Here is a 27190-nt window from a genome sequence, read left to right on the forward strand (position 1 = left end):
GCATTTACAGATGTGTCTTAGTCTATTTTCTATTGCTTATAACAGAATATCTGAAACTGGATAATTTATAAAGAAAAGGAATTTATTTATTACAGCTGTAGAGGTTAAGAGGGTTAATGCTGAGGGACCACCTCAGGTGAGGGCCTTCTTGCTGGTGGGGACACTGCAAAGTTCCAAGGTAGTACAGGGCATCCCATGATGAGGGAGCTGAGTGTGCTAGCTCAGGTCTTTCTTCCTCTTCTGATGAAGTCACCAGTCCCACTCCCATGATAACCCATTAATCCATTAACCCATTAATCTGTGAATGGGTGAATCCATTCATGAGAGCAGAACCTTCATAACCCAATCACCTCTTAAAGGCCCCACCTCTCAATACTGCCACACTGCTGACTAAGTTTCAACATGAGTTTTGGAGGGGATCAACATTCAGACATTTCATAGCTAGATGAAATTATATGATGTCTATGATTTGATTCAAAATAATCTATGGGGCAGAAAAGTAGGTAGGAGTATATATGCAACAAGACTTGTTCTGAGTTGATCATTGTTGAAGCTACTGAAAAGTTAAGTAGAGGTTTCTTATAAACTTTCTATAATGTTATAAAAATACTTTAGACATTAGTTGTATCAAAATCAATGTACTTTTCTTTCTCTGGTGAATAGATCATTTTTGTAATAGAATGCTTTAGGTTGGAAAAATAAGTTACTACATTTTTAATGTTCCTGCATTTAGATGGGTATGTACAATAATTTGAGTATGAGTAGAATGAACTCTTGAAGGACATATATCTCTTCCAGTTAAGATATATGTCAATCATTGTATCACCCCTGAAACCAGAGGTGATACAATGCTCTATAAGCTCTTCCACCTGGACGCCATTCCCATCTCCATCAGCCTGGTGAAGCTTACCGACCTACTTCTCCCACAAGGCCAGACAACCATCCCCATCACCAATGCTTACCTGTCAGACGTGACCAATGGGAATCTGCATTTCTCTTACTGTCTGGTCAGGTCTGCACTGTGGAGGACTCCTTTACATTCATGGCCTCCTCCCCACCAGCAGCCCTGGGCCCCGAGGAGTTCTGTATTACTATTTCATATGATATCAGTGAGCCTGGTCAGCAGTGCCGTCTATTTGCAAATACAAGTAATGCTGCCAAGATATGTGCAGTGCCTCATCTATAATTATTTAAGTAGGGAGAGTTTGCAAATAAATTTTTCCCCTTTTATTTGTCAATGCTATGATAGCAGTCTTCAAAATTAAGCTTAAACAGTTATAAACAATTATTCATTTACATGTCCTCCTTCTGCAGGCCTCTCCTATTTTATCTCATAAGCTTCAATAGTTGTACTGGGGGAAGGATGGCAACTTAGCTTTAAAGAATTTTATTTCCACCTCCAAGTGGGGACTTCACTATACTCATGACTGAAAACCACTGATAGAAAATGAAAATGACAAATAGAGTTCTTAAAAGGAAACAGGTACTGAAAGTTGTATGTTTCCAAGGCGAGAGAAAGTGCAGTAGTAGATAAGTTAGGAAATCAACATTTCATAAATGAATATAAAGATTTTAAAGCTCAGATGCCTGAAATGTTGACTTGATTGTGTGTGAGTGTGTGTATTTAAAATGTATTTACTATGCCTTAGGTAGCAATGCTAATTCAAGTACTTGAGCAACCGAAGGGTTACAAATAATTCACTGAAACAAATTTTAGAAACAAAGAGCTTTATAGCTGTCATCTAAAAGTTCTAATGAAATGCCAATTTGTTCTTTATGTTTTAACAGGAGCTTCTGTCAAGGAGGGAGACAACACATTAATCTCACCAGCACGGGTACGCTGAACCACTCCTTCACTTTCTTGCTCAGGGCAAATTACGTACAGCAAGAGATAGTTTATCTCCCCTTCACCATAGTGCCACCTGACCCCTCACTTTTGCAAGCATTTACAGCAGATGTTCTTTTATTTGTCACTGAAGACCACCTTGTGACTTCAGTTCTCTCTCAGGAAAAACCTGTGGTTTCCTCAGGACTTGTGGCACGGACAGAAACTTTAGGGAAACTGACCCAGACCAGATGGCAGAAAACACACCCTGGGGACAGCACACTGGTGAAGAGGGTGGCAGAGTCTCTCCCACCAAGGTCATTTGGCAGCCAGCCACCACTAAAGTCAGCCTTGAGGCACACACGCAGCCCAGATAGAGCAGTTTCCCTCTGATGGATGTCATACCCTTGGCTGCCACGGCCTTCCTGCTGATAGTGGCTGCAGTGGCCTTGTGTGTCTGGCTGCTGAGCCGAAAGGCAGAGAAGGCAAAAACCCTCATCAAGCCCCAGACCAACCTGGAATACACAATCCCAAGTCACAGGCCAGAAAAGAGCATAATGGTTCCACTCTCACAATGATACCCATTCTGCAAAGCTCCAGCAGCCCCCAATCTGTCTTTTCAGGGCCCCACATGTGAACAAATGTCTTCTCCAGTGGCCAAACCAGTGGACAAATGTGCTCCTTGGAAGACGTGGGTGAACCTGGACCCCGACGTGGTCAAACTCTGCCAACAAACCAACCCAGCGCTGAAGCACAACCAGCACTGGGTGTGGATTGAGGGCTCGGATTTCTTACTGACCACCTACCGTGTGCCAATCGCTGGGATAGGCATTGGGATATAAAGGCAAATAAATGCTGGTTCCATCAACTGAGAAAAGCCAGGCCTGCTAGTGATTCAGTGTTCAATCCTAGCTCCGTGGATCAGTTGTTCAATATATAAACCCTTTACTAAGGTGGTACAGAACGTGTTAGCCCCACCGAGAATGCCAGTATTAACTTGGGGCATAAAGTTTAAGGAGGAAAACTTTGAATACTTTTCATTGAGAATTCCCTCTGAGTGAGTCAGCAGGCAGTGCAAGAACTATTTCAGCATGTACAAGCAGCAATTTATCACATCATTGAGTATGTTTCTGTAATGTTTTTCTGTAATGTCTTTTCCGCCTTGGAGTCTCTAGGTTTGATTTCTTAATGCAGGAAATGCCTTAGTGCTCTAGGTAGTGTTGGGACAGTCTGGCCCTTTTGAAAGTATCCATTAATACATTATTTCATCAAGAGGCTTTGTCTATGCTAATTTATAAAATCGAGCCTAGAATAGAAATATTATTTGAAACCCTATGGGACAGAAAAGTTGGTTGAGTGTTTGTGTGATACCTCAATCTGGCTTAACTTTACAATGAGTTAAAATAATGGTCCAGGCCCTGTGGCTCATGCCTATAATCCCAGCACTTTGGGAGGCCAAGGCAGGCAGATTGCTTTTGCCCAGGAGTTTGAGACTAATCTGGGCAACATGGTAAAACCCTATATCTACAAAATAAGCAAACAAACAAACAAAATCAGCTAGGCATGGCAGCATGTGCCCTAGTTACTCTGGAGCCTGATGTAGGTAGATTGCTTGAGCCTGGGAAGTTTGGGCTGAAGTGAGCTGTGATTTACGAGACTCTGTCTCAAAAAAAATAAAAAAAAATGTAATAATAACAAATTCATATTTGAATTGTCTGCGATTGGCCAACTGAAGCTTAGTTTCTGAAATTGTAAAGTGAAGATATTAGTATTTGTATTAGGAATGCTTTGGGCTGCAAACCTGCAAGACATCCACTATCAGTGGTTTAGGTTGGAGATTGGCAAGCTTTTTCTGTAAAGAGTCATGTAGTAAATATTTCAGGCTTTGTAGGCCATATATATATATGTTCTGTCATGCAGTCTTCTTGCTTTGTTTCTTTTTAACAACATTTTAAATATGTAAAAAGTAATTCTTAGTTCTTGGATTTGGCCCACATACCATAGTTTGCCAATCATTGATGTAGGCAATAGACGTGTTGAATTATTTCAAGTAACGAGCATGCTGGGGGAGGGCATTATAAGACGGTTCAGTAGTTCAAGAATGGCAGCAAGAACCGAGCTCTTCAGTTACTTCTGCTCTACCTTCCTTAAGCTGTTAACATTTCATTCTTTCATTTAATTTCTTGTAGTTGTAAGATGTTTGCTGAGAAACAAACAGAAATTATAGTGGAGGAGAGATAGAGGATGGAAAAATGGTTTTTTAAAAGAGACTCTTCTATTATTATTATTAATAATAATAATATTGTAAAAGGAATTTCTGCCTAAACATTTTTTTTTATCTCATTGTCTAGAAATGGGCAACATGACTTCTATCCCTTGGTCAACCACTGGCAAAGGCAAATGGGGTCCTCATAACTGACAGTCTCTCTTGGGGCCAAGGGAGGAGTCTACCAATTCAGAGACCAATGGCTCAGCCCACCATGTAATTAGGAAAGGATGGGGGATAACAATTGTACAGACAATGAATAGGTTCTATTAAAATATTATCCAATTCCAGCACTTTGGGAGGCCAAGGTGGGTGGATCATGAAGTCAAGGGATCAAGACCATCCTGGTCAACGTGGTGAAACCCCGTCTCTACTAAAAATACAAAACATTAACTGGGCACGGTGGCACGTGCCTGTAATCCCAGCTACTTAGGATGCTGAAGCAAGAGAATTGCCTGAACCCAGGAGGCGGAGGTTGCGGTGAGCCGAGATCGTGCCATTGCACTCCAGCCTGGGTAACTAGAGCAAAACTCCGTCTCCAATATATATATATATATTATCCAAATATTGAAATACTTGGGAACCAAATATTTTGATCTTTCAAATCAGTGTCTTGTATGTCCTTTTCATGTTTCAATGATTTTTCTTGAAGCCAAAGGCCAGTGTTTCTCAATAGGGGTGCGGAGGGTCATGATGGAGGTGTGTGTGAGGGGAGACGTGCCCCCCAGAGTACATTTGGCAATGGTGAGGGACATTTGTGGTTTTCAAAGCTGATGGGGGAAGGATGCTTCTTGCATCTAGTGGGTGGAAGCCAAGGAGGCTGTCAAACATACACAAATTTATGGAACAGCCCTCATAACAAAGGTGGAAAATGCCAACAGTGCAGAGACTGAGAAACCCTGTTTAAGTCACAATGAAGAGTTTTCTCATATACCCAGTAAAGGATAAACTTATTACCAAGTCTAGGCAAAAAGTATATTCTAAAAACTTCATGGTGGAGGGAAAATCCCACAGCATATTTGAAACTCTGATCGGCTAGTGGTATACATTAACATTTTAAAAAGAGGATGTATTTGAAACCACGCAAAACTTGACAGCAGACCCATTTCTTCATATTACTTGTCTAAGGAAAATATTTGCCTTATGTTAGCAGGTGGAACATATCAGGAGATGAAAAATGAGAAAGAATATTCACAAAGGTAAAGATGGGGTCAAAGTGTTCCCAAAAGTCTGATGCCTCTAATATGTTTCACGTGGAAAAGATTTTGTTCTCACCCCATCTTTTTTCTGTTCATCTGAGTCGCACTTCCCTCCCAATTCAATTTTAACTGCTCTTTGGAAAAACCCACTTCATAATCTACAGAATAAATGAAATCATAGCATGTTTGGGCCTAGGGATGATGACCATGCCTTAGATACTTGGACCTAATGCCATGGACAACTGTGGGTGAAGAACATTTCTCTACTCTTCTTCCAAAAGTGCTTTTCTCCAGTGCGTCTGGACTTCTGAATTGTATAGTCCCTTTCAAGTGTTTTTGTTTAAAAGGAGGAGGAATGAGAGGCTTAACCCAAGCTTGGCTTGGTCATCATGCAACTCAGAATTGTTCTTAGGCCTGTTTTAATCTGGGCACTTAAAAGGAGTCTGATGGCAGTGTGCCTGAGTCTACACATGCAGGGGAGGCTGAGGAGCATCTCTGAATCCAGTAAGTGGGTTTTGTTTCCCATCAGCTGGGCAGGGAGAATACCTGCTCTTTGTGGAAAAGCCAGAACTACTTGGCTCAGTGAGCATGTGGGCCTCTTCCTTGCTGCGGCCACAAGATCTCTGGAGCTAAACAAAACAGTCTGACTTCCCCTCTTCATTTTCTTGTTAATTTTGCAATTCCACACATAAAATGAGGCTGCCTTCTCATGGCGATCCACAAACATATGTTAAGCATCCATATTGGAAGGAGATACAGATACTTAAAAATAATAATTCATTTTATTGTTTGTGAATGTGCCTGCTGGAGCCAGAATATCAGTGTGAGATCCAGATGTCAAACCTCAGTGGTTAATCCAATAATTAACAGAGAGTTTGGAAAGTTTTCTTCTAGAGGCTCTGGAATATTCTACTGATTAACAGATGGGTTCAATTATAAGGCAATAATGCTTACCATTAGATGCTGGCTCAAAGTGTGAAAGAAATATTTTTGGCAAAACTTTATTTAACATTGAAAATTGAAGTTTGGAAATTGAAAAATCAGCTTGAAATGGCTTCTCCCATATGCAGAGGCATAACAGAATAGTTTTGACTGTTTATTATGATAGAGTCACTGCTTCTTAGCAAATGACTGGTGAATTAATAAGCGTATAGCAGAGGTTAATACCAGAAGATTGGCAGGTTTTTGCATAGAGAAAGTATACTCTCGGGGCTAGGCTGGGAGTGGAGGTTCTCTTACTATTATTATTGTTTTTTGACCTCCTGCAAGCATTTTTTCATATTAAGAGGTCTTGGCAGATTCCAACCTTTAGCTGTTCCTTCTCAAACATCTGGGTACATTTCCTTATAGTCTGCATTAATTAGGTAAGTTGAGGGTGACACAGAAGCGGGCTTTACCCCTCTGGTTCTTCAGATTTCTGGAGCTGAAGTGGACACATTTGGAGGGTAGATGGAAGGTGATGATACATATCAGGTGATGGATCCTGAATTTTGGATGGGACTGAGCTATCCACTCCTGTATCTTTTAGAGACATCATAGTTAATAATGAGGTTCATCCCTGCACGAGGAGAGGCGTGAGGATGAGAGTTGGCTGGGAGTCCACTGTTTGGCATGCTGGATGATGGATCTTTTGCTTATGATACTCAAAAACACCACTGACTGTTTCATAGAGACTCAGATGAGGCTGCCTTCTCATAAAGACCCACAGACACTTATTCTGCACCTCATGTATGTGAAAAGCTAGATCCTCTCCTTGGTCTGAAGATGCAAGATGCTATCCCGCAAGGATGTTTTTGGTTTGCTTCTTCTAGTAGGCTCTTGTACAGTCACATAAGAAGTGCCAGGACATATGAGGGTATGGGAGAAAGAGGACAAAGACAGGCAGAGCTTAATGCTTTCACTTCGAGTACTCATAGGTGAGTCCTGCCCATCCAGTGGGGCAGCAAGAGTTGGAGCACAATGGCCCACAGTGACATGTCCCCCGCCCTCCATGTTTCTCAGCCCAGCGTTGCACTCCGTGGTGTGCCCCAGGTGTGGTGACACGGCCGAGTAGTTAAATAATCAACTCTGGGTCTGTTTTGGATCCTGGTCCTCTATTTCCTAGCAGTGTGACTTACTCAATTTCTCTGAACTTTAGTTTCATCAACCAAAAATATGGAGATAATGATATTAGTACATACTTCTTCGGGATTTGTTAGGATTAGTGATAGAATCTCCTGATAGTAATAGAATAGTAATAATTGTACATTATTTTCAATGCCTCAGGCACGATATAAAAGAATTTTATTTAACTACTATAAAAGAATTTTCTTACCTAGGGTTTTGATGTGCTATTAAAGAACTAATCTATGACGTCTCTGAATAAACCACAGGCTCACTTTCTACCCAAAGTAGTGTATTACTGGTGGTAGAATTTCAGATGAATGATTAGGATAGATGAGGTGTGTTTAGGAAGGGAACTTCCCAAATGCTCAAACTCTACCTGGCATGCAGGGCCTTTTCCTCGGTCCTCACATGGGGATTTAGTAAGAAAATGGATGTAGGAAAGAGTATGTCAGGAACACTTGCAAGGGACAGACTCAAGCTAGAAAGACTGAGCGTTCTCTACCTTGCAGAGGGGGCTGAACCACTGATTAAATACCCAGCCCCATTCCCTTCCTGTTCAAGCAGAGATCAAATCTGCACAACCAGGCTCTGGATGGGAAATCCTTACCTGCGCTTCCCTCCTCCCAACCCGATTGTTCTCAGGCTTTCATCAATTGGTAATTGCTTTTTTTTTTTCTTGAGATGGAGTTTCGCTCTTGTTACCCAGGCTGGAGTGCAATGGCGCGATCTCGGCTCACTGCAACCTCGCCTCCTGGGTTCAGACAATTCTCCTGCCTCAGCCTCCTGAGTAGTTGGGATTACAGGCACGCGCCACCACACCCAGCTAATTTTTTGTATTTTTAGTAGAGACGGAGTTTCACCATGTTGACCAGGATGGTCTCAATCTCTTGACCTTGTGATCCACCCGCCTCGGCCTCCCAAAGTGCTGGGATTACAGGCGTGAGCCACCGCACCCAGCCGATAATTGCTTTTTAATTCCAGAATTAACAAAGGACTGTTACTTAAAAAAAAAAAAAAGAATATCCTTAGGAAAATTAAAAGTATCCAACTATCACTATAATTACATCTTTAAAGCAAGGACAGAATCTTAGAACAAAGAACTTTATGGTGGGAAAAACAGATTTTTATGAAAAATTTTCTCCTTTGTCCAGATTTGACTTTGACCTTGGAAAATCTCAGGATACACCAGCAGGGTCAGGAATTCACCTCTGGAGGCCATGCTTATGGGTGCTTTAATCAGAGCAGAGGCAGAAGCTGGGGCAGAGGGGAACTCAGGCTCCTCAATGTTGGTGTTCTTTAGAAGCTGTGGCCAGGTATCCCTGGTACATGTGTGCACGTGTGGTAGGGAAGGAGTGGCAGAGGGAGTGAGGGGTAAATTTGCTACTTAAGAGTCCAGACAGTAGCAGTTCCATGGGTGTGCAACCTGTGCAGCCACACAGGGCCCACTCTCAGAAGGGCTTTGGGTTTGGTTGAACACTGTGTGTCACCATCTTGAAATTAGAATAATTTTTGAACAAGAGGCCCCACATTTTCATTTTTCACTGGGCCCCACAAATTATGCAGATGTTTCTGAGTCCTCATAGAATTTACCTGATACTTGCAACAGACACCTCTTCAGCACAGTTTAGAATTCTCTCCACTTTGCATCTGACTCTAACTATAGCTGTGGCTACACGTTTCAAGCATGTTTGCAGCTGTGAGCGTGCCCTGTGCTACCCACCCCAGGGCTCCTCTCTCTCCACTGCATGACTGTGGGAACTTGGGCTTACACCACCCCGAAGTAGGGAGCGTTAACTCTCCCTGGAATTGCTCTGGTCCCGTGGAAAAGTGGAGCCTATGGATAAATGCTTCCTCCTTTCATCTCCCAAGTGAACAGTGTATTCTCTAAGGCTTCTCAGAACATCCTGAAGATTGAGCATAATACATTGGTGTGTGGACTCTTTTGTTTCCCTGTTTATCATCCCTGTCCCTCACTCCTGTTCCCACTCACAGACGAGTCTTCGCTTTTGAGAAAACCCATGCTAAGACAATAGTTGACATTCTCCCTGACCGTGACCCCTAGGATTACAGACTCTGGGGCCAGGGATCCATTGCCTATTGACTCTTGCATGACCCTTGGGTGCACAGTTACTTCTGGGTCACTTGCCTCCAGGAACCCCTTTCAGCCGGGCCCATTGCCTGCTGCAGCTCAGGTCTGTGAAGACACTGCTTTCTGCCTGCAGTTGGGAGCCAGGGGCGCTTGTGCCTACGAGAGACTCCGGCTCAACATGATTCTCTCGGAATCGTGCTGAGGGACAGACAGGCATTCACTGAACCATCTTCTAGCTGAACATCTCCTTACTCTTCAGTGCAGTTCCTCTGCTGGTCATGTTGGGCTCCCAGAAACAATAATCCTTTTATCCCAACTTTTAGCAAGACCAAGATTTATTGTATTTTGTAAGATTTTAGAAAGGCTTCTTTTCATTTTAACATGGTTCATGCTTCTGCAAAGACATTCGCTCTCTTTAAAATAATAGCTCTATTGAGATATTTACATACCATAAAATCCACCCAATTAAAGTATTCAATTCAATAATTTTCAATATTTTCAGAGTTATGCAATCATTACCACAGTCAGTTTAAGAACATTTTTTTTACCCTCAAAGAAATTCTTGTACCCATAGCAGCCACTTACCATTTACTCCCAGTTTCTCCAGCTCTAAGCAGCTACTTACCTACTTTCTGTTTCTATAGCTTTGCCTATTCTGGATGTTTCATATACACTCATGCACTGCGTAACCACATTTCAGTCAATAACAGACCACATATATGGTGGTGGTCTCATGAGATTCTAATGAAGCTAAAAAATTTTTATTGCACAAATACCTACCATGTGTTCCAATTGCCTACAGTATTCAGTACAGTAATATTCTGGACAGGTTTGTAGCCTAGGAGCAATAGGCTATACAATATAACCTGGATATGTATAGGTTTGAGTAAGAACACTCTGTGATGTTTGTACAACACAGAAATGGCCTAACGTGCGTTTCTCAAAATGTAGCACTATCCTTAAAGAATTGCTGACTGTATAGAATCGTACAATATGTAGTCCTTTGTGATCACCTGTTTCAGATAGTGTAATGTTTTCAAGGTTCCTCTATGTTATAGCATGTAACAGGTTTTGTTTTTGGCTGAAGAATATTTTGTTGCATGGGTATACCACATTTTGTTTATTCATTCATCAGTTAATGAACATTAGGTTTGTCTGGCTATTTTGAATAATTCTATGTGAATATTCATGTGCATGTTTTTGTGTGGATACATATTTTCCTTTCTCTTATACCCAGAAATAAAATTGATGGTTCATATGGTAACACTATGTTTAATCATTGGAGCAACTTCCAGACTGTTTTCCAAAGTGGCTACCATATTTTCCATTTCCACCGGCAGTGCATGAGGGCTCCAATTTCTCCACATCCTCACTACACCAGTTTTTAGTTTTAGCCATTCTAGTGGGTGTGAAGTGGTACCTTATTGTGGCTTTGCATTTCCCTACTAGCTAACAGTGTTTAACATCTTCTCGTGTTCTTACTGGCTATTTGCATGCCTTCTTTGGAAAACTGTTTATTCATATCATTTGGCCATTTAAAAAATTGGATTATTTGCCTTTTTTATTGAGTCGTAGGCATTATTTATATATTGTATACTAACCTTTATCATATATATATTATACAAAAATGTTCTTCCATTCTGTGGGTTGTCTTCTCACTTTCTTGATGGTGTTCTTTGAAGAAGAAAAGTTTTTAAATTTTTTTACTATCCAATTTACCTTTTTTGTTTCTTGTACTTTTGATGTTGTATCTAAGAAGCCATTTCCTATTCCAAAGTCATGAAGATTTGTGTTCATGCTTTCTTCTGAGAGTTTTGTAATTTTGGCTCTTAAAATGAGATGCTTGACCCATTTTAAGTTAATTTTTATGTGTAGTGTATACAGCGTGAGGTAGTGATACTTCATTGTATTGCATGCAGCTATGTAGTTGCCTCAGCGTCACATGTTAGAAAAACCATTCTTTTGACATTTAATTGTCTTTGTGATCTTTCAAAAAGGAATTGATCATGAATGTGAGGGATTGTTTGTATACTCCCAATTCTATTCCATTGATCTATATGTTTCTCTTTATGCCAGTAGCAACCTATCTTGATTACTATAAGTTTTGAAATCAAGAAGTATGAGCTATCCAACTTTGTTCTGTTCATTTTTCAAGATTCTTTGAGCTATTCTGGATTTCTTCAATTTCCATACGAACTTTAGAATCAGCTTGTGAATTTCTGCAAAGAAGGCAACTGGGATTTTTTTTCTGAGATTGCATTGGCACTGTAGTAAATTTGGAGACTATTGAATTTTTTTTTTTTTTTTTTTTACTGGAGATGGGCTTTTATCATGTTGGCCAGGATGGTCTCCATCTCTTGAACTTGTGATCCACCCGCCTCAGCCTCCCAAAGTGCTGGGATTACAGGTGTGAGCCACTGCGCCCAGTGAGACTATTGAATCTTAACAATATTAAGTCTTTTCATCCATAAATATGAAACTTCTTTTCATTTATTTAGGTCTTTAATTTCTTTCAATAATGTATTGTCATTTTCTTTTTTATTTTATTTTTATTTTTTTTTTTAATTTTTATTGGATTTTAGGTTTTGGGGTACATGAGCAGAGCAGGCAAGACAGTTGCGTAGGTACACACATGGCAGTGTGCTTTGCTTTTCTTCTCCCCTTCACCCAGATTTGGCATTTCTCCCCAGGCTATCCCTCCCCACCTCCCCCTCCCACTGGCCCTCCCCTTTTCCCCCCAATAGACCCCAGTGTTTAGTACTCCCCTTTCTGTGTCCATGTGTTCTCATTTTTCATCACCCACCTATGAGTGAGAATATGCGGTGTTTCATTTTCTGTTCTTGTGTCAGTTTGCTGAGGATGATGTTCTCCAGATTCATCCATGTCCCTACAAACGACACAGACTCATCATTTCTGATTGCTGCATAATATTCCATGGTGTATATGTGCCACATTTTTCCAATCCAGTCTATTATCAATGGGCATTTGGGTTTATTCCAGGTCTTTGCTATTGTAAACAGTGCTGCAATGAACATTCGTGTACATGTGTCCTTATAGTAGAACGATTTACAGATTTTGGATATATACCCAGTAATGGGATTGCTGGGTCAAATGGAATTTCTATTTCTAAGGCCTTGAGGAATCGCCACACCGTCTTCCACAATGGTTGAACTAATTTACACTCCCACCAACAGTGTAAAAGTGTTCCTTTTTCTCCACATCCTCTCCAGCATCTGTTGTCTCCAGATTTTTTAATGATCGCCATTCTAACTGGCGTGAGATGGTATCTCAATGTGGTTTTGATTTGCATCTCTCTGATGACCAGTGACGATGAGCATTTTTTCATATGATTGTTGGCCTCATATATGTCTTCTTTCGTAAAGTATCTGTTCATATCCTTTGCCCACTTTTGAATGGGCTTGTTTGTTTTTTTCCTGTAAATCAGTTTGAGTTCTTTGTCAATGCTGGATATCAGCCCTTTGTCAGATGGGTAGACTGCGAAAATTTTTTCCCATTCTATTGGTTGCCGATCCACTCTAGTGACTGTTTCTTTTGCCGTGCAGAAGCTGTGGAGTTTCATTAGGTCCCATTTGTCTATTTTGGCTTTTGTGGCCAATGCTTTTGGTGTTTTGTTCATGAAGTCCTTGCCTACTCCTATGTCCTGGATAGTTTTGCCTAGATTTCCTTCTAGGGTTTTTATGGTGCCAGGTCTTATGTTTAAGTCTTTAATCCATCTGGAGTTAATTTTAGTGTAAGGTGTCAGGAAGGGGTCCAGTTTCTGCTTTCTGCACATGGCTAGCCAGTTTTCCCAATGCCATTTGTTAAACAGGGAATCCTTTCCCCTTGCATGTTTTTGTCAGGTTTATCAAAGATTGTATAGTTGTATGTATGTTGTGTTGCCTCCGGTGCCTCTGTTTTGTTCCATTGGTCTATATCTCTGTTTTGGTACCAGTACCATGCTGTTTTGATTACTGTAGCCTTGTAGTATAGTTTGAAATCCGGTAGTGTGATGCCCCCCGCTGTGTTCTTTTTGCTTAGAATTGACTTGGCTATGCGGGCTCTTTTTTGGTTCCATATGAAGTTCATGATTGCTTTTTCCAGTTCTGTGAAGAAAGTCGATGGTAGCTTGATGGGGATAGCATTGATTCTGTAAATTACTTTGGGCAGTATAGCCATTTTCACAATATTAATTCTTCCTAACCATGAACATGGAATGTTTCTCCATCTGTTTGTGTCCTCTCTGATTTCGTTGAGCAGTGGTTTGTAGTTCTCCTTGAAGAGGTCCCTTATGTTCCTTGTGAGTTGTATTCCAAGGTATTTTATTCTTTTTGTAGCAATTGCGAATGGCAGTTTGCTCTTGATTTGTCTTTCTTTAAGTCTGTTATTGGTGTAGACGAATGCTTGTGATTTTTGCACATTGATTTTATATCCTGAGACTTTGCTGAAGTTGCTTATCAGTTTCAGGAGTTTTTGGGCTGAGGTGATGGGGTCTTGTAGGTATACTATCATGTCGTCTGCAAATAGAGACAATTTGGCTTCCTCCTTTCCTATTTGAATACTCTTTATTTCTTTTTCTTGCCTGATTGCTCTGGCTAGAACTTCCAGAACTATATTGAATAGGAGTGGTGAAAGAGGGCATCCTTGTCTAGTGCCAGATTTCAAAGGGAATGCTTCCAGTTTTTGCCCATTCAGTATGATATTGGCTGTTGGTTTGTCATAAATAGCTTTTATTACTTTTAGATACGTTCCATCAATACCGAGTTTATTGAGGGTTTTTAGCATAAAGGGCTGTTGAATTTTGTCAAATGCCTTCTCTGCGTCAATTGAGATAATCATGTGGTTTTTGTTTTTGGTTCTGTTTATGTGGTGAATTACGTTTATAGACTTGCGTATGTTGAGCCAGCCTTGCATCCCTGGGATGAATCCTACTTGATCATGGTGAATAAGTTTTTTGATTTGCTGTTGCATTCGGCTTGCCAATATTTTATTGAAGATTTTTGCATCTATGTTCATCATGGATATTGGCCTGAAGTTTTCTTTTCTCGTTGGGTCTCTGCCGGGTTTTGGTATCAGGATGATGTTGGTCTCATAAAATGATTTGGGAAGGATTCCCTCTTTTTGGATTGTTTGAAATAGTTTTAGAAGGAATGGTACCAGCTCCTCCTTGTGTGTCTGGTAGAATTTGGCTGTGAACCCGTCTGGACCTGGGCTTTTTTTGTGTGGTAGGCTCTTAATTGCTGCCTCAACTTCAGACCTTGTTATTGGTCTATTCATAGTTTCAGCTTCCTCCTGGTTTAGGCTTGGGAGGACACAGGAATCCAGGAATTTGTCCATTTCTTCCAGGTTTACTAGTTTATGCGCATAGAGTTGTTTGTAATATTCTCTGATGATGGTTTGAATTTCTGTGGAATCTGTGGTGATTTCCCCTTTATCATTTTTTATTGCATCTATTTGGTTGTTCTCTCTTTTCTTTTTAATCAATCTGGCTAGTGGTCTGTCTATTTTGTTGATCTTTTCAAAAAACCAGCTCTTGGATTTATTGATTTTTTGAAGGGTTTTTCGTGTCGCAATCTCCTTCAGCTCAGCTCTGATCTTAGTTATTTCTTGTCTTCTGCTGGGTTTTGAGTTTTTTTGATCTTGCTCCTCTAGCTCTTTCAATTTTGACGATAGGGTGTCAATTTTGGATCTCTCCATTCTCCTCATATGGGCACTTATTGCTATATACTTTCCTCTAGAGACTGCTTTAAATGTGTCCCAGAGGTTCTGGCATGTTGTGTCTTTGTTCTCATTGGTTTCGAAGAACTTCTTTATTTCTGCCTTCATTTCGTTGTTTACCCAATCAACATTCAAGAGCCAATTGTTCAGTTTCCATGAAGCTGTGCGGTTCTGGGTCGGTTTCTGAATTCTGAGTTCTAACTTGATTGCACTATGGTCTGAGAGGCTGTTTGTTATGATTTCAGTTGTTTTGCATTTGTTGAGCAGTGCTTTACTTCCAATTATGTGGTCAATTTTAGAGTAGGTGTGATGTGGTGCTGAGAAGAATGTGTATTCTGTGGATTTGGGGTGGAGAGTTCTGTAAATGTCTATCAGGTTTGCTTGCTTCAGGTCTGAGTTCAAGCCCTGGATATCCTTGTTGATTTTCTGTCTGGTTGATCTGTCTAGTATTGACAGTGGAGTGTTAAAGTCTCCCACTATTATTGTGTGGGAGTCAAAGTCCTTTTGTAAGTCATTAAGAACTTGCCTTATGTATCTGGGTGCTCCTGCATTGGGTCCATATATGTTTAGGATCGTTAGCTCTTCTTGTTGTATTGATCCTTTTACCATTATGTAATGGCCTTCTTTGTCTCTTTCGATCTTTGTTGCTTTAAAGTCATTTTATCAGAGATGAGAATTGCAACTCCTGCTTTTTTTTGCTCTCCATTAGCTTGGCCAATCTTCCTCCATCCCTTTATTTTGAGCCTTTGTGTATCCTTGCATGTGAGATGGGTTTCCTGGATACAGCACACTGATGGGTTTTGGATTTTTATCCAATTTGCCAGTCTGTGTCTTTTGATTGGTGCGTTTAGTCCATTTACATTTAGGGTTAATATTGTTATGTGTGAATTTGATACTGCCATTTTGATGCTAAGTGGCTGTTTTGCCTGTTAGTTGTTGTAGATTCTTCATTATGTTGATGCTCTTTAGCATTCAGTGTGATTTTGGAATGGCTGGTACTGGTTGATCCTTTCTATGTGTAGTGCCTCTTTTAGGAGCTCTTGTAAAGCAAGCCTGGTGGTGACAAAATCTCTGAGTACTTGCTTGCTCGCAAAGGATTTTATTTTTCCTTCACTTCTGAAGCTCAGTTTGGCTGGATATGAAATTCTGGGTTGAAAGTTCTTTTCTTTAAGAATGTTGAATATTGGCCCCCACTCTCTTCTGGCTTGTAGTGTTTCTGCCGAGAGATCTGCTGTGAGTCTGGTGGGCTTCCCTTTGTGGGTGACCCGACCTTTCTCTCTGGCTGCCCTTAGTATTCTCTCCTTTATTTCAACCCTGTTGAATCTGACGATTATGTGCCTTGGGGTTGCTCTTCTTGTGGAATACCTTTGTGGTGTTCTCTGTATTTCCTGCAATTGAGTGTTGGCCTGTCTTGCTAGGTGGGTGAAATTTTCCTGGATGATGTCCTGAAGAGTATTTTCCAGCTTGGATTCATTCTCTTCGTCCCCTTCTGGTACACCTATCAAACGTAGGTTAGGTCTTTTCACATAGTCCCACATTTCTTGGAGACTTTGTTCATTCCTTTTTGCGCTTTTTTCTCTAATCTTGGTTTCTCGTTTTATTTCATTGAGTTGGTCTTCGACTTCAGATATTCTTTCTTCTGCTTGGTCAATTCGGCTATTGAAACTTGTGTTTGCTTCGTGAAGTTCTCGTATTGTGTTTTTCAGCTCCTTTAATTCATTCATATTTCTCTCTAAGTTATCCATTTTGTTATCATTTCCTCGAATCTTTTTTCAAATCTTTTTTCAAGGTTCTTAGTTTCTTTGCATTGATTTAATACATGATCTTTTAGCTCACAAAAGTTTCTCATTATCCATCTTCTGAAGTCTAATTCCGTCATTATGTCACAGTCATTCTCCGTCCAGCTTTGTTCCCTTGCTGGTGAGGAGTTTTGGTCCTTTCTAGGAGGCGAGATGTTCTGGTTTCGGGTGTTTTCCTCCTTTTTGCGCTGGTTTCTTCCCATCTTTGTGGATTTGTCCGCTGGTCGTCTGCGTAGTTGCTGACTTTTCAATTGGGTCTCTGAGTGGACAGCCAGAATGTTGATGATGAAGTATTTCTGTTGCTTGGTTTTCCTTCTACCAGTCTAGCCCCTTCGCTGTACGACTGCTGAGGTCCGCTCCAGACCCTGCTTGTCTGGGGTGCACCTCTAGCAGCTGTGGCACAGCGAGGGATGCTACCAGTTTCTTTTTCTGCTATCTTTGTCCCAGGATGTTCCCTGCCTAATGTCAGTCTTTTGGATATAGAGGGGTCAGGGAGCTGCTTGAGGAGACAGTTTGTACTTTATAGGGGCTTAATTGCTGAGCTGTGAGCTCTGTTGTTCATTCAGGGCTGTTAGGCTGCTATGTTTGATTCTGCAGCAACAGAGCTCATTAAAAAACCCTTTTTTTTTCTTAAATGCTCTGTGTTGAGGGGTTTGGGCTTTATTTTTGGATGTCTGTTGAGGTCCTGCCCAGCTAGGACACAGACTAGCCGCTGTTTGGCTGCCGAGGCTCCGCCCTGCTGTTGTATGATTAGCCCTGTTCCTGCAGGCTCTGCTGTGGTCTCCGCCACACCCTGCGGCGGAGTCTCTCTGTTGTAGCGGGTTGCCTCGGCAACGGCAGGCTGCGTCAGCAGTGGGCGTGTATCTCAGTAGGGACGGGTTGCCTCGGCAACGGCAGGCTGCGTCAGCAGTGGGCGTGTATCTCAGTAGGGACGGGTTGCCTCGGTAATGGTGGACGCCCCTCCCCCTCAGAGCATCTTGGGCCGTCTGCCCGGGGCTGGTTTGAAATCACGGTTTTGTTCGTCCCACTGGGCCAACCCTAACGCTCTGTCCCTGTGATCCCCTGGCTGGCCCACTGTTCAAGTCTAGCTCAGTCTCAAGTCCAGCCCTCTCACGTCTCCTGTTGCTGGTTCAACGGGGCACCCGGACAAGCGCGCCCTGTGGGGAGCGCTGGGTAGGGCCGGCCGCCGCCACCCCGGCTGCCGGCTTCGCCTGGTGTCCCGCGTCTCCTCTTCACTTGGGAATTTCCCCATTCCGTGGGCAACAAAGATCAGTCTGGAAATGCAGCTCAGACTCACCTTTCTGCAGACACAATGCGAGCTCCGATCCTGGGTTGTTCTCACAGCGCCATCTTGAGTCCTCTCGCGTATTGTCATTTTCAATGTATAAGACCTGCATTTCCTTGGTTAAATTTATTCCTAAGTAATTTATTCTTTTTGATGCTATTATAAATGGAATGTTTTCTTAATTTAATTTTGGGTTGTTTATATCTGTGCAGAAATATAGCTGATTTTTTTACATATTGAACATCCCTAATTCAAAATGCTCCAAAATTCAGAACTTTTTGAGTGCTAACATGATGCTTAAAGATCATGCTCAAAGGAAATCCTCACTGTAGCACTTTGAATTTTGAGATTAGGGATGCTCAACTGGCATGTATATGCCAATATTCCAAAATCCAAACAAATTCGCAATTCTAAGCAATTCTGATCCCAAGCATTTTGGATAAGGGATTCCCAACCTGTATATCAATCTTGTAACCTGCCACTTAGTTTAAATCTTTTATTAGTTTTAGTTGTTTCTTAGTGGATTCCTCAGAATTTTGTATATACAAGGCCATGTCCTCTGCAAATAAAGATACTTTCATTTCTTCCTTTCTAGTCTGGGTGTCTTTTATTTATCTTCTTGCCCAATTACCCTTGCTGGAACCCGCAGTATGGTGTTGAATAGAAGTGGTGAGAGTGGGCTTTTGTGTCTTGTTCTTCATCTTAGGAGAAACTTCTTTCTCTTTCTATTAAGTATATTACTAGCTGTGGATTTTTTTTATAGGGGCCTTTTATCAGATTGACGAAATTCTTTTTCATTCCTAGTTGTTGAGTGTGTGTTTTTTTTTAATCCTAAGGGGTGCTGGGTTTTGTCAAATGATTTTTCTGCATCTATTGAGATGATCATGTGTTTTTTGTCCTTTATTCTGTTGGCATAGCATGTTATATTCATTGATTTTTAGATGTTAAACCCACCAATCCCACTTGATCATGGTGTATAATCCTTTTCATATATTGCTGGATTTTGGTTTGCTAGTATTTTTGTGTGAGTTTTCCCCCCCACTGTTTTATCACTCTTGCTGTAAACCTTTGAGTTCAGGGACATGAGCTCAAACAGAAGAATGTGTGCTGAATAGACATCAAAGATTTTTTTATCCAGGAAAGGTGTTGTGAAACAGAAGCAGAATGGATTGGGCATTTAAAATATTTGAGTCTATAAAGAGGAAGCTGAGATATTTTGTCTTGGTTTAGTGCACAGATCACATTTAGAATAATAGCTGGCATTTGAGTAGGTCTCTGAGGCAGAGGAATCTACCAGAACTACGATGGAGGAGTTGCCTATATGCTGCTCTATGCTATTTGGCTGTGTCAGCTGCTGCCCCTACCACAGCCCATCCCAGATGAGAGTCAAGGTTCGGTTGTTCTAGGAAGTTGGGAGAGCCAGGAAGGATCATGGAAGCTTTGTTTTCTTTGAGGATGGAATTTGCATTACTAACATGGAAGAGTCTACTGAAACAGCAAGACAATAGCTATCACAATTCAAAGCTGAGGCCTTCAGTACAATGTAATATTTCTAAAAGAAATAACAGAAAACATGTTAGATGACTCTTTAACCCCTCATTCACATTTTGGTTGAAAGAGACTCAGAAATTAGAAGCTGGTGAAGAAAAATTTAGAGAGAACTGCTCTTTTGCCTGAGTGTTACCCGACCTCTGCCCTCAGTGGAAGAGATATGAGTGCTTGGATATTAACTTAAGCTTAGGAAAAGAGATTTCAAGGGGCCTCCATGGAGACCTAGTGTATGTTCCCTGCATTTGAGGAACACAGAATTATCTAAGGGGAAGAGATAGAATGACTAGTTGCTTGACAGGACACAATGAAGAAGTGTTCATGGCAGGAGGCCAGATCTTCTGGGGTCTGTCAGGCCAATGAGAGAATATATGAATGTTTTATTTAAACCAGAAATCCAGAATCCCGAGTATAAGCCGGCATGAAGTCATCTTAGATCCCATTGAAGAGGGTGGTCTAGAGAGGGATAGAGACCTAAGACCTAAGCAAAGAGAAGCCAGGAAACTGCCAGATTTCTAGGGGATAAGCACAAAGAGAGCACCCAGCCAGAACACAGTTGCATTTTCTCTGCCAGGGGAATTTTGGAGGAGAGATCTCCAAAATCTCAGAGGAACTATGTTAGAGCTCACAAGAAAGTCGGCTTTCAACATCTGCAAACACAAGAGATCCAAAATTCTAAACCTTATGGAAGCAACAGTCGAGTAGAATCTTCTGCTCCCCTGACCTACTCATCCTTACTGAGCTTGAACACTGAAGGGGTTGAAACTATGATGAGCCAAAAGAGGAAGATCAAATAGGAGGGAAGACAGTCTTTCCTCCCTTGACAGGCCCAAATTATAAGAGGAGGGGAAAGCCTCAATCTAATCGCAAATTAGAAATTTTGACTATTACATGAGGCTGGACATTTTAATGCTAATCTGAAGTTGTAATTTATGACTCGAAGTGACTCTAGAACTGTGTGTATTGGATCAGGAAATTCTTGAGGACTTCCTCTATCCCTGTCTTATACAGTAGGCTTGGTCCTGCAGAGCCAACTGAAAGGGGCATTGGGAGGCAAAAATAGTTTTCTGCTTACCCTCTGTCCTGCTTGTTCAGCTTACTCTTTACATAAGAATGATACATTTCTGTTTACTAAAATCTTACCTCTCCTCCAGGGCTGAGTGCTGGATGCTGTTGACTTTCATTTCAAAATTTGGTTTCTCTAAACTAATACCCTACCTACATTTTACTTCCTCCGGGGCCTTGTCTGACCACTTCAGTTAGATGTGTTCTCAAACACCATAATGGATATTTCCCCTTTTTGGCCACTGAGCATCAGAACTACCTTCCTATGTCTGAGAAATGTCCTCTTTATGAGGGGAAACCGCATCCAGGAATAGAAATTGAAATGCCAGATACTCCCATTCCAGCCTCCCTGCAGCGCATGTGCAAATACGTTGCCTAAATCAGAAGCCAACAGTGGAAAGAAGCAGGGGCTGTCCCCAATCTATTCTGGTGAAAGGTGGCAGTAGCAGAGCTACATCTAATTTCCAGAGGCAACAATGACAGAGAATAGTGCCCAATGTTGGTGGTTGGTGGTGAAGCCTGTAATGTCTGCACCCAGTGGTAGGCACAGTCTTTGTCAGACCAGTTCTGTGGTAAACATTTGATAATAGTTCCTGGATCTGTAGCCACCACGACCATAGCCATCAAATAATTTCAGATTTACAAAAATGTGGCAAAGATAGTACAGAGAATTCCCATGTGCCCTCACCCAGCTTCCTCTGATGTTAACATCTTGGAACCCTGGTACAGTTATCAGAACTAAGGATCCACTACTGGTAGAACACTACTTTCTAAACTGCCCTATTTTTATTTTTCATTTATTTATTTATTTATTTTGAGACAGAGCTTCGCTCTTGTTACCCAGGCTGGAGTGCAATGGCACAATCTCGGCTCACCGCAACCTCCGCCTCCTGGGTTCAGGCAATTCTCCTGCCTCAGCCTCCCGAGTAGCTGGGATTACAGGCACGCGCCACCATGCCCAGCTAATGTTTTGTATTTTTAGTAGAGACGGGGTTTCACCATGTTGACCAGGATGGTCCCGATCTCTTGACCTCATGATCCACCTGCCTCCGCCTCCCAAAGTGCTGGGATTACAGGCTTGAGCCACCGCTCCTAGCCTATTTTTATTTCCACCAACTTTTTCACTACAATGCCTATTATAATTCCTGCAAAACCACAGTCCTGAATACCAAGGTTAGCAACAGCAGGAAGCTATTACTACCTCTCATTCAGAAAGAATAAAAGGAAGGGTTGGCTCTGGGAACTTGGAGCGTGTGGCTACTGCAAGCGGTGGCCTTCAGCAGATAGACCTAGGAAGCCTTGCTAGAGTGCCAGAAAGAGGGAGGGAGCTGGGGAACAGCTACTCCCATGTCACCGTCAGGTCTTTTTCTGATCTTCTGCCTGTGGCTTTTATTGAATGAACCCAACCAGAAGCCATAGGGCTAAGTTGCTGTTGATTCAGCCCACAGAGAGCAGCTTCTCAGGGCAGACAGCAGGGTGGACAGTGGATCTGGAGGTGCACATGGACAGACAGGTGACGTGTGGCCAAGTCAGCCTAGAAGCCCGCTTCCCTGACTGGAATCGTCACGCTCCTTCTACCTCACGCACTGCTGCCTTCTCCTTTTCTCCTACCCTAGGCTGCTTTGAGGTGCTTTTTGTTATAGATAGAAGGAAAAGCTTAGAGTTTTGCAAACTGCGAGGGACTCATTTTGGCCTACATTCTACACGCTCTACAACACAGAGAGCCCTGGGCCTTCTCTCCTACTTTTCTCGGGTTTCCTCCCAGCTCTGGAAGCCAGAAGTCTATCTTGAGGCCCCACCATCCTGACCCCCGGTGGCCCTACTTTAAACAGAGGGCTTTGCTGAGCAGTTCCTTCTAATAAGCACAGGAATTTTTGTGTGTGTATGCAATGGAAAAAGAAGGCTTGTGTTGCTTTCTGAGTAAGTGAGGTTTGCTTTCTTCCTGGAAAGAGTTTTCTTCTCCGAGGCTGTTATTGCCACAGTCAATTGAAATCTAGGTAGCTGCTTTCAGAAGTCTTCTCCTGTGCTTTGGAATGTAATTGAAAACAACTGTTCTGCTTCTACTAAAGCGTATTCTGCTTCTACTGGAACCAGTATTGCCAACCAATCAAGCAGAGGGTGAGGGAGAAACGGTTTGGACAAGGGAGGGGGAGATGGTGGTTGGGCCAGAGCAGAATAAAAATCAAGGTTTATAGGTTAGAAGGAAAAATATGTAATTTGAGGTTTCCACATAGAATATATTTCCATCTGAGTTGCCCTGATGGCAAAATAGGTTATGAAGTAGAATATCTGGGTGACTTTTTAGAGTGACAACATAGTGCAAGATTCAGTCAGCGATAAGACAAGTCCAGGGCCGGGCGCGGTGGCTCACGCCTGTAATCCCAGCACTTTGGGAGGCCGAGGCGGGTGAATCACAAGGTCAAGAGATCAAGACCATCCTGTCAACATGGTGAAACCCCGTCTCTACTAAACATACAAAAAATTAGCTGGGCATGGTGGCGCGTGCCTGTAATCCCAGCTACTCAGGAGGCTGAGGCAAGAGGATTGCCTCGGCCTAGGTGGTGGAGGTTGCAGTGAGCCGAGATGGCGCCATTGCACTCCAGCCTGGGTAACAAGAGTGAAACTCCGTCTCAAAAAAAAAAAAAATAGACAAGTCCAGAGCAGGACTGGAACACCAGCCTTCTAAGAGCAAGTGAGGTTAGAGACAGGTGTTTACCCTGCCTGCTCTAAAGAGGAGACAGGGAGAATATTTCACAGTGCTATGAGGAAGACGCAGGGGATGTGCTGTGAGCTTTCAGAAGAAACCCTGCCATCGACTTTCCAGTCATGAGTCTCACTTCAAGAAGGCAGATTAGAATATTCCTCCCAACATTGCCTTCGCCTTTTGTTTCCTACAGGCCTCATATTCTCCAGCCTTACACTTTTTGTATGATTCATAATTTTCTTCCAGGCAAATGACCCATACCAAGTGCAGATGCCCACTGGGTCTTTGCCAGGTAGGTCTACACCTGGAATGTGTCCCTCCTTGAGCAAAGTACTTCCAACCCTCCAGGTAGAGTGGCTGGGGAGTCTCCCAGTAGATCTGACACACATTCTCCAGTGCCTTGAAGGATACGGAGGATTTGGGGGCTAATTTGAGGAGACAGGGCTCTTACATGCCTTTCCTTATAAGAGTTAGAACATATTCCTCTTTCCCTTGGAAAGATAACAGAGTTCATCACATTCAGGAGCATTAAAAAGGACATTGGAAGTAAAATTACAACTGTTTTTTCTTAGAGTTTTTTATAATTATAACATTAGGCATGAATGTGAGCTGATGCCAAGCCCTTTGGATAAATATTTTAGCTGAGAATCTGGGCCTCTGAGAAGTCAACAACAGGCTGGACCCTGGATAAGTATATGAGGGGCATCTCCCTCTTTTCTGGTTTCCCATAAGACTCTGTAGTCCCCATTAATTTCCAAATGTAAACATTCCCGTTGTTATGGAACTTATGAGAGGCACATAATAACTAACACTTAGGGGACCAGAGGCAGTGCCTCACACTTGTAATCCTAGCACTTTGGGAAGCCGAAGCAGATGGATCACTTAAATCTAGGAGTTCGAGACCAGCCTGGGCAACATGGCAAAAACCTGTCTCTTCAAGAAATACAAAAATCGGCTGGGTGTGATGGCACATATTGGTAGTCCCAGCTACTTGGGAGGCTAAGAGGTAGGAGGATGGCTTGAGCCCAGGAGGTTGAGGCTGCAGTGAGCAGTGATCACACCACTGTACTCAAGTCTGGGTGACAGAGTGAGACCTCGTCTCAAGAAACAAAAGCTAACATTTAGGACAGTGCCAAGAATTTAGTAAGTATTCAATACTTTCCATGTTTTAACTCATTTAATTGTCACAAACACTCTAAAGTACAGACTGCTATACAGTTTTCTCATTGGTCAAATTGAGAGAAAGAGGCCAAATAACTTGTTCAAGTTCATATAACTAGTAAACTTTACAGATGTTGCGAAGTGCTTCTCAGATCTGCCTATTTCCAGAATGAAGGATTCATACCTCCAGCTGGTGGGAGTGTGGCTAACAGCCAACACAGCCAGCTGTCTTCGGCACTGGCCGTGGCTGAAGAGAGCCACCAGGCTGAGGACCATGTTCATTTCCCAGGGCAGCCCACATCAGTGATTGATTGACACAGGGGTACAAAGGCTCAGCCCCTTATTCCATCTCAAGATAATTCCGATGGTCCACCTCAGCTTCAGAGTCCCTCAAGTGTTGGCTCAGGCCTTTGCAGAGACTTCTCCCTCTGCCCAGTTCTGCTTCTCTCCTTTTCTTTCCATAGCACTTGATCCCAGGAGCATTCCCTATTAAACCTCCTACCCTCTAAACATCAACTCAGAGTCTGCTTCCCCAGGAACCCAAGACATGACAGTGCTGGAGCTGCAACTCAAGCTTGGGCCACTGGCTCCATAGGCCAGACTCTTCAGTGCCTTCTACTGACTCTCAAGAGAGGTATTACTGTTAAAGTTGGGAGAGACCTTAAAAGTCTGGTAGTACAATCCCGTGTTAGTGCCTAAAAATCAAAATTCTCTTTAAAGAGGGAGTGCCTTGCCAATAGCAGATCCTCTGTGTTTGTTCATTGAGAGGGGATGTATGCATGTGTGTAAGGGCGAAGAAATTAGGAGGTTCCCTCTGCACCCACATTTGTTTCCATACGAGGAGTGATTTGTTGCTGCTGTTACTTAGCAGAATTGAGATTTCCTATGGTTTTCTGATGATCTTCTAAGAGCCTGAGCTCAGCGAAGGTTGAGCTCCTAAGAATTGATGTCCCTGAAGTGATACTGCAAGGGGTTGGCACTAGAAGAAGGGCAGAAGCCACCACTGCTTTCTCCATTAGGCTGTGGAGTCCTTGTTGAAATGTTGAGATATCATCTGTATTCTGTCTTCACAAGTCACAAGCTCATAGAATTGTGTCTTTTGGGCCCAGAAAGAGCCTTGTGGGTCCTGCAACCCCTTGTCTTCTATAGATGAGGACACAGAAGCAGGAAGGAGCAGAGAGTTTCACCAGCTAGTCAGGGAAAGAAGTGACTCTGGAGCCCTGAGCCTGGGCTACCTCTCAAGGCTCTTTCTAGCACTCTGCTCTTCTATTTGAAAAGTTCTTGAAACAGATTCAGTATTATGAGTGTGTCACAGTGATTATTCCATAAGCACCTCTAATGCTTCCTGGCTTCCTTTGCATTTAAGTCGAAATCATGTGAGCATCCTGTCATTGCACTGTGATCAGAAGTGGAGTGCATGTGTTCTTCAGACCAGTGAGTTCAGACTGGTGTTCCTCTTCTACTCTTTATGTGCACTGAAGCAGGGACCTTGGAAACCAGGTGGAACTTATGTCAAAGCCCAACCCATATGAGACTTTATGTGCACAAGCAATTGCGGTCTTAAGCCACGGGATTTCAGTAGTTTGACCTTTATGGCAACTAGGTCAATAGGCTTCTACCTCTGGGCCAGATTGCCTGAACAGGACATAACGAGCAAGGTCAGCAATGGCAGCTTGGCATCTGGAAAAACCAACAGGAATGTGACAGTGCTTGGACACTCTTCTCAACTAAGAAACAGAGGGCTGAAATGGCAGGAGTTTCAAGATTGAGATAAGAATGGTAGTTCCTGGCTAAGTATACCTCCCCACTCTTTTTTTTGGAAGTCAGGTTCCCATGGACACAGAGAAGGCTGGGTCAGGCAGCACTCACATGTTCTCTATCTCAGTTCTCTCTCTATATCCAGGGGTGAGTTGTGGCCACATGCCTTTTCAGCCTGAGCCCAGCTGCACAGCCCCCCTTGCAAGAATGCTAGGGACTGATAAGAGGAACTGATCCAGTACCACTTCTCTCTGAAACCTCTGCTCCAGGCCCCACTTCATGTTCCCACCTGCCATGGGCCTGGAGGACCTGGTTCTGAACTAAGAACTCATACCACTTTCCCCTGGTGGGCACAGCTCTGGCTCTAGACAGAAGCCTGAACAAAGACAGAGGAAAGGCAAGGCTGTTGGTTTTGTGGCTATCACTGGGTGACTTTTGGCTCCGGAGCCTCAAATTAATATGTGGATTGCTGGCTCCAGTGTTGAATTCTGGCCAGCCGGCCTTGTTGTCCTTGCATTTCCTGGCACTGTGCCTGGCATGCCTACAGCAGCATGGCCCATTGATGGAGGGCTGGGTTGTCTGTGCCTGGTCTCTTCCGCTGCTGGTGTCCTATTTCAGAGAGACTCCCCAGTGGACATTCAGTGACACATGTCCTGGTATCAGCAGGTCC

At 42.6% G+C, this 27190-nt stretch overlaps 1 pseudogene; it reads left to right on the top strand.

Annotated features, from left to right (window-relative positions):
- Window positions 1–848: 848 nt before the first annotated feature.
- Window positions 849–2667, top strand: LOC128931431 (uncharacterized; annotated as a pseudogene).
- Window positions 2668–27190: the final 24523 nt, after the last annotated feature.

Source organism: Callithrix jacchus, chromosome 2, assembly GCF_049354715.1.
Source record: "Callithrix jacchus isolate 240 chromosome 2, calJac240_pri, whole genome shotgun sequence".
Classification (NCBI taxonomy): Eukaryota; Metazoa; Chordata; class Mammalia; order Primates; family Cebidae; genus Callithrix; species Callithrix jacchus.